The sequence below is a fragment of the Neovison vison genome, chromosome 1, assembly GCF_020171115.1.
Source record: "Neovison vison isolate M4711 chromosome 1, ASM_NN_V1, whole genome shotgun sequence".
In the NCBI taxonomy this organism is placed as follows: domain Eukaryota; kingdom Metazoa; phylum Chordata; class Mammalia; order Carnivora; family Mustelidae; genus Neogale; species Neogale vison.
This window is the reverse complement of record NC_058091.1, coordinates 234,149,874-234,156,965: the sequence shown is the minus strand read 5'-3', so window position 1 is coordinate 234,156,965 and position 7,092 is coordinate 234,149,874. Positions and strand designations below refer to the sequence as shown.

At 41.0% G+C, this 7,092-nt stretch overlaps 1 pseudogene; it reads left to right on the top strand.

Moving 5' to 3' along the window:
- Window positions 1-646: 646 nt before the first annotated feature.
- LOC122901353 lies at window positions 647-1,677 on the top strand (annotated as a pseudogene).
- Window positions 1,678-7,092: the final 5,415 nt, after the last annotated feature.

Below are 7,092 nucleotides of genomic sequence, written 5' to 3'. Positions count from 1 at the left end.
CAGGAAGAATTAGAAAACCTGAACAGACCCATAACCAGTAAGGATATTGAAGCTGTCATCAAAAATCTCCCAACAAGGGGCACCTGGGTGGCTCAGTGGGTTAAGCCGCTGCCTTCGGCTCAGGTTATGATCTCAGGGTCCTGGGATCGAGTCCCGCATCGGGCTCTCTGCTCAGCAGGGAGGCTGCTTCCCTCTCTCTCTCTGCCTGCCTCTCCATCTACTTGTGATTTCTCTCTGTCAAATAAATAAATAAAAATTTAAAAAAAAAAATCTCCCAACAAACAAGAGCCCAGAGCCAGACACCTTCCCAGGGGAATTCTATAAACCATTTAAAGAAGAACTAATACTTATTCACCTGAAACTGCTCCAAAAAAAATAGAAATGGAAGGAAAATTCCAAACTCATTTTATCAGGCCAGCATTACCTTGATTCCAAAAACCAAAGATGCCCATCAAAAAGGAGAATTACAGACCAATATCCCTGATGAACACAGATGCAAAAATTCTCACCAAAATACTAGCCAATAGGATCTAACAGTACATTAAAAGGATTATTCACCACAACCAAGTGGGATTTATTCCTGGGATGCAAGGTTATTTCAATATCTGCAAATTGACCCATTAATACAATACATTAATAAAACAAAGAGCTTTTCTGCCCGTGGACGCCACCGAGTAAGCATCGTTAAAGTCTCCCCTCCCACCGCCGTCATGTCTAAGTCAGAGTCTCCCAAAGAGCCTGAACAGCTGCGGAAGCTCTTCATCGGAGGTCTGAGCTTTGAAACAACCAATGAGAGTCTGAGGAGCCATTTTGAGCAATGGGGAACACTTACGGACTGTGTGGTAGTGAGAGATCCGAACACCAAGCGCTCCAGAGGCTTTGGGTTTGTCACATATGCCACTGTGGAGGAGGTGGATGCAGCCATGAATGCAAGGCCACACAAGGTGTATGGAAGAGTTGTGGAACCAAAGAGGGCTGTCTCAAGAGAAGATTCTCAAAGACCTGGTGCCCACTTAACTGTGAAAAAGATTTTTGTTGGTGGCATTAAAGAAGACACTGAAGAACATCATCTAAGAGATTATTTTGAACAGTATGGGAAAATCGAAGTGATTGAGATCATGACTGACCGAGGCAGCGGCAGAAAGAGCGATTTTGCTTTTGTAAACATTTGATGACCATGATTCTGTAGACAAGATTGTCATTCAAAAATACCATACTGTGAATGGCCACAACTGTGAAGTAAGGAAAGCGCTCTCTAAGCAAGAGATGGCTAGTGCTTCATCCAGCCAAAGAGGTCGAAGTGGTTCTGGAAACTTTGGTGGTGGTCGTGGAGGTGGTTTTGGTGGGAATGACAACTTTGGTCACAGAGGAAACTTCAGTGGTCGAGGTGGCTTTGGTGGCAGTCGAGGTGGTAGTGGATATGGTGGCAGTGGGGATGGCTATAACGGATTTGGTAATGATGGAAGCAACTTTGGAGGTGGCGGAAGCTATAATGATTTTGGCAATTACAACAATCAATCCTCAAATTTTGGACCCATGAAAGGAGGCAATTTTGGAGTCAGAAGCTCTGGCCCTTATGGTGGTGGAGGCCAGTACTTCACCAAACCACGAAACCGAGGTGGCTATGGTGGTTCCAGCAGCAGCAGCAGCAGCTATGGCAGTGGCAGAAGGTTTTAATTACTGCCAGGAAACAAAGCTTAGCAGGAGAGGAGAGCCAGAGAAGTGACAGGGAAGCTACAGGTTACAACAGATTTGTGAACTCAGCCAAGCACAGTGGTGGCAGGGCCCAGCTGCTACAAAGAAGACATGTTTTAGACAATACTCATGTGTATGGGCAAAAAAACTCGAGGACTGTATTTGTGACTAATTGTATAACAGGTTATTTTAGTTTCTGTTCTGTGGAAAGTGTAAAGCATTCCAACAAAGGGTTTTAATGTAGATTTTTTTTTTGCACCCATGTTGTTGATTGCTAAATGTAATAGTCTGATCATGACGCTGAATAAATGTGTCTTTTTAAATAAATAAATAAATAAAACAAAGAACAAGAACCATATGATACTCTCAGATATATCTTCAGATAGATGCTGAAAAAGTATTTGACAGAGTACAGCATCCTTTCTTGATCAAAACACTTCACACTGTAGGGATAGAGGATACATACCTCAATATCATCAAAGCCATCTAAGAAAAAACCACAGGGAATAGCATTCTCTATGGGGTAAAACTGAAAGCTTTTCCCTTAAGGTCAGGAACATGGTAGACCTGTCCACTAACACCACTGCTATTCAACATAGTACTAGAAGTCCTAGCCTCAGCAATCAGACAATTGAAAGAAATAAAAGGTATCCAGGGGGCGCCTGGGTGGCTCAGTGGTTTGAGCCGCTGCCTTCGGCTCAGGTCATGATCTCAGAGTCCTGGGATCGAGTCCCGCATTGGGCTCTCTGCTCAGCAGGGCGCCTGCTTCCTCCTCTCTCTCTGCCTGCCTCTCTGCCTACTTGTGACCTCTCTCTGTCAAATTAAAAAAAAAAAGAAATAAAAGGTATCCAAATCGGCCAAGAAATCGAACTCTCACTCTTTGCAGATGATATGATACTATATGTGGAAAACCCAAAAGACTCCATTCCAAAACTGCTAGAACTCATAAGAAAAATTCAGTAAAGTGTCAGGATATAAAAATCAAGGCACAGAAATAGTTACAGTTCTATACACCAACAACAAGACAGAAGAAAGAGAAATTAAGGAGTCAATCCCATTTACAAATGCACCCAAAAGCATAAGATACCTAGGAATAAGCCTAACCAGAGAGGCAAAGAATCTGTACTCAGAAACTATAAAGTACTCATGAAAGAAACTAGAGAAGACACAAAGAAATAGAAAACCATTCCATGCTCATGGATTGGAAGAACAAATACTGTGAAAATGTCTATGCTACCTAGAGCAATTTACACATTTAATGCAATCCCTATCAAAACACCATCAACTTTTTTCAAGAAAATGGAACAAATAATCCTAAAATCTATATGGAACAAGAGGAGACTCCAAATAGCCAGAGGAATGTTGAAAAACAAGACCAAAAACAATACCAAAGTATCACAATTCCAGACTTCAAGCTCTCTTACAAAGTTGTCATCATCAAGACAGTATGATACTGACACAAAAACAGACACAAAGATCAATGGAAAAGAATAAAGAGCCCAGAAATGTACCCTCAACTCTGTGGCCAACAAACCTTTGACAAAGCAGGAAAGAATGTCCAATAGAAAAAATACAGTCTCTTCAACAAAGGGTGTTGGGAAATTGGACAGCCACATGCAGAAGAATGAAACTGGACCATTTCCTTATACCACCCACAAAAATAGACTCAAAAATGGATGAAAGACCCCAATGTGAGACAGGAATCCATCAAAATTCTTGAGGAGAACACAGGCAGAAACCTCTTGAGCTTAGCAGCAGCATCTTCCTAGACACATCACCAAAGGCAAGGGAAGCAAGGGCAAAAATGAACTATTGGAACTTCGCCAAGATCAAAAACTTTTGCACAGCAAAGGAAACAGTTAACAAAACCAAAAGACAACTGACAGAATGGGAGAAGATATTTGCAAATGACATATCAGATAAAGGGCTAGTATCCAAAATCTATAAAGAACTTATCAAACTCAACACCCAAAGAACAAATAATACAATCAAGAAATTGTCAGAAAGGGGCACCTGGTGGCTCAGAGGGTTAAAGCCTCTGCCTTCGGCTCAGGTCATGGTCTCAGGGTCCTGGGATTGAGCCCCGCATCGGGCTCTCTGCTCAGCGGGGAGCCTGCTTCCCTTCCTTTCTCTCTGCCTCCCTCTCTGCCTATTTGTGATCTCTGTCTGTCAAATAAGTAAATAAAATCTTAAACAAAAAAAAAAAAAAAAGAAAAGAAAAGAAATGGGCAGAGGACATGAACAGACATTTCTCCAAAGACATCCAAATGGGCAACAGAAACATGAAAAAGTGCTCAATTTCACTTGGCTTCAGAGAAATACAAATCAAAGCCACAATGAGATACCACCTCACACCAGTCAGAATGGCTAAAATTAACACATCAGGAAATGACAGGTGTTGGCAAGGAGAACCCTCCTACATCATTGGTGGGAATGCAAGCTGGTGCAACCACTCTGGAAAACAGCATGGAGGTTCCTCAAAAAGTTGAAAATAGAGCTACCCTATGACCCAGCAATCACACTACTGGGCATTTACCCTAAAGATACAAATGCAGTGATCCGAAGGGGCACGTGCACCCAAATGCTTATAGCAGCAATGTCCACAATAGCCAAACTATGGAAAGAACCTAGATGTCCATCAACAGATGAATGGATAAAGAAATGGATAAAGAGAATGGATAAAGAAAAGAGAAATGGATAAAAGAAAGAGAATGGATAAAGAATGGATGGATAAAAGAGAATGGATAAAGATAGATAGATAGATAGATACCACCTCACAATGGAATACTACGCAGCCATCAAAAGAAATGAACACACACAATGGAATACTATGCAGCCATCAAAAGAAATGAAATCTTGCCATTTGCAACAACATGGATGGAGCTAGAGGGTATTGTGCTAAGCAAAATATGTAAGTCAGAGAAAGACAATTATCATATGATCTTTCTGATATAAGGAATTTGAGAGGCATGGTGGGGGGTCACAGAGGGAAGGGAGGGAAGAATGAAACAGTATGGGACTGAGGAGGGAGACAAACCATAAAAGACTCTTAATCTCAGAAAACAAACTGGAAAAACAAACAAACAAATTCCAACAACTGGGTTGCTGGTGGGGAGCAGAGTGGGAGGGATAGGGTGGCTGGGTAATAGACATGGCAGGGGGAGGGTATGTGTTATGGTGAGCACTGTGAGTTGTGTAAGACTGGTGAATCATAGACCTGTACCTCTGAAACAAATAATACATTATATGTTAGTTTAAAAAAGAAGAAATAGTGCTCGCTTCGGCAGCACATATACTAAAATTAAAAAAGAAGAAATAAATTAATATACTACAGGAAGATAAGCAAGAGATATGGACAGTTCACAAAGTAATGTAGATTGTTCTTAACCCCATATGAAAAGAATCTCAATCTTGCTCATAATAAAAATAAAGCAAATTAAGACTATACTTAATCACTCAGGCAAAGCAACAAAATCCTAGAAGTTAGACAATCTTCTGCTGCAAGATTGGAAAAAATATGCATTCTCATACATTTCTGGTTTAAAGTAGAATGAAACCATGGATCAGAAATTGGCAGTATCTGTAAAAATTCATACGTCTTAAAAAAAAAAAATTCATACGTCTTTACACCTCAAGCACTTCTAGAACTCCATCCTCATGGCAAAAATAGCAATTATGTATACAATTATATTGCAGCATCGCTTACTGCAATAAATCTACAAACAGACCAAACAGCTATCAAACAGAAACTGACTCAGGGGTGAACAAACTACAGCCCTTGGGCCAAATCCACCAGTCTGTTTTTGAACAGTCTTTAAGTTAAGACTGGTTTTACACTTTTAAAGGGTTTGGAGAGGGAAAAGGGACAGGTAAGTTTCTATCTTGTCCTTACAGAAAAAGTGTGCTGAAACCCTGAGTGGGTAAATCAACATGGTACACCAACACAGTGAAATTCTACACTAACAAAGAACAATGAGGGGGCACCTGGGTGGCTCAGTGGGTTTAGCCTCTGCTTTCGGCTCAGGTCAAGATCTCAGGGTCCTGAGATCAAGCCCCACATTGGACTCTCTGCTCAGCAGGGAGTCTGCTTCCCCCACCTCTCTCTCTGCCTGCCTCTCTGACTACTTGTGATCTCTCTGCCTGTCAAATAAATAAATAACATCTTTTTTAAAAAATCATTAGAAAAAAAAAAAAGTGAGGACTAAATGCAGTAACTGCAATGGACTGAAACACAGAGAATCTCTTTCAATACATAGGTTGATAATAACATTAAAGAAACCAAAAAGAAAACCATGCATCAGTCACTTTGTGAGGATACTGTGACAAACTGAATGTTTGTGTATCCTCAAGAAACATACATTGAAGTCCAAGCCCCCAGTGTTACTGTATTTGGCAATAGGGGCTTTAAGAAAACATTAAGGCAAATGAGGTCATAAAGTTGAAGTCCTGATGCAAGAAAAACAATATATTTTTTAAGATTTTAGGGCGCCTGGGTGGCTCAGTGGGTTAAGCCGCTGCCTTCGGCTCAGGTCATGATCTCGGGGTCCTGGGATCGAGCCCCACATCGGGCTCTCTGCTCAGCAGGGAGCCTGCTTCCCTCTCTCTCTCTCTGCCTGCCTCTCCATCTACTTGTGATTTCTCTCTGTCAAATAAATAAATAAAATCTTTAAAAAAAAAGATTTTATTTATTTACTCGACAGAGAGAGAGAGATCACAAGTAGGCAGAGAGACAGGCAGAGAGAGGGGAGGGAGGCAGGATCCCTGCTGAGCAGAGAGCCCGATGTGGGGCTCGATCCCAGGACCCCGAGATCATGACCTGAGCCGAAGGCAGAGGCTTAACCCACTGAGCAACCCAGGTGCCCCCTAGAAACAATATTTTTATAGGAAGAGACACCAGAGAACTCTCACTCTCCCACCATGCAAAGTATCAAGGAAAGGATGTGTAAGCACACTGCCCAAAGGCGCCACCTGCAACAGAAAAGGAGCATCTCTCCAAAATCTGAACCCTGTTGGAACTTTGTCTTTAATGTAACCTTGACCTCAAGAACTGTGAGATAATCAGTTTCTTTTATTTAAACCACCCAGTTCATGGTATAGTGCTATAGCAGCCCATGCCAACTAATACAGATGCCAAAGATCCAACTTATTTTCTAACAGAAAAATAAAAGGAAAAAAAAACAAAGCATTTAACCTGATTTTTCTGAGTAATCAAATAATTTGTTACAGAAATATCACACCTAATAAATCAAGAAGAAATGATAAATTTAGTATCACCATTTCTGCCATCACTAATAAAATACTGTCTCTAGGCCATTATCATTAGTAGCTGCTACAATTACAAAGAGGGACAAGACATTATATGCCTCCAGATTTTTTTTTAATCATCATTTATAAGTC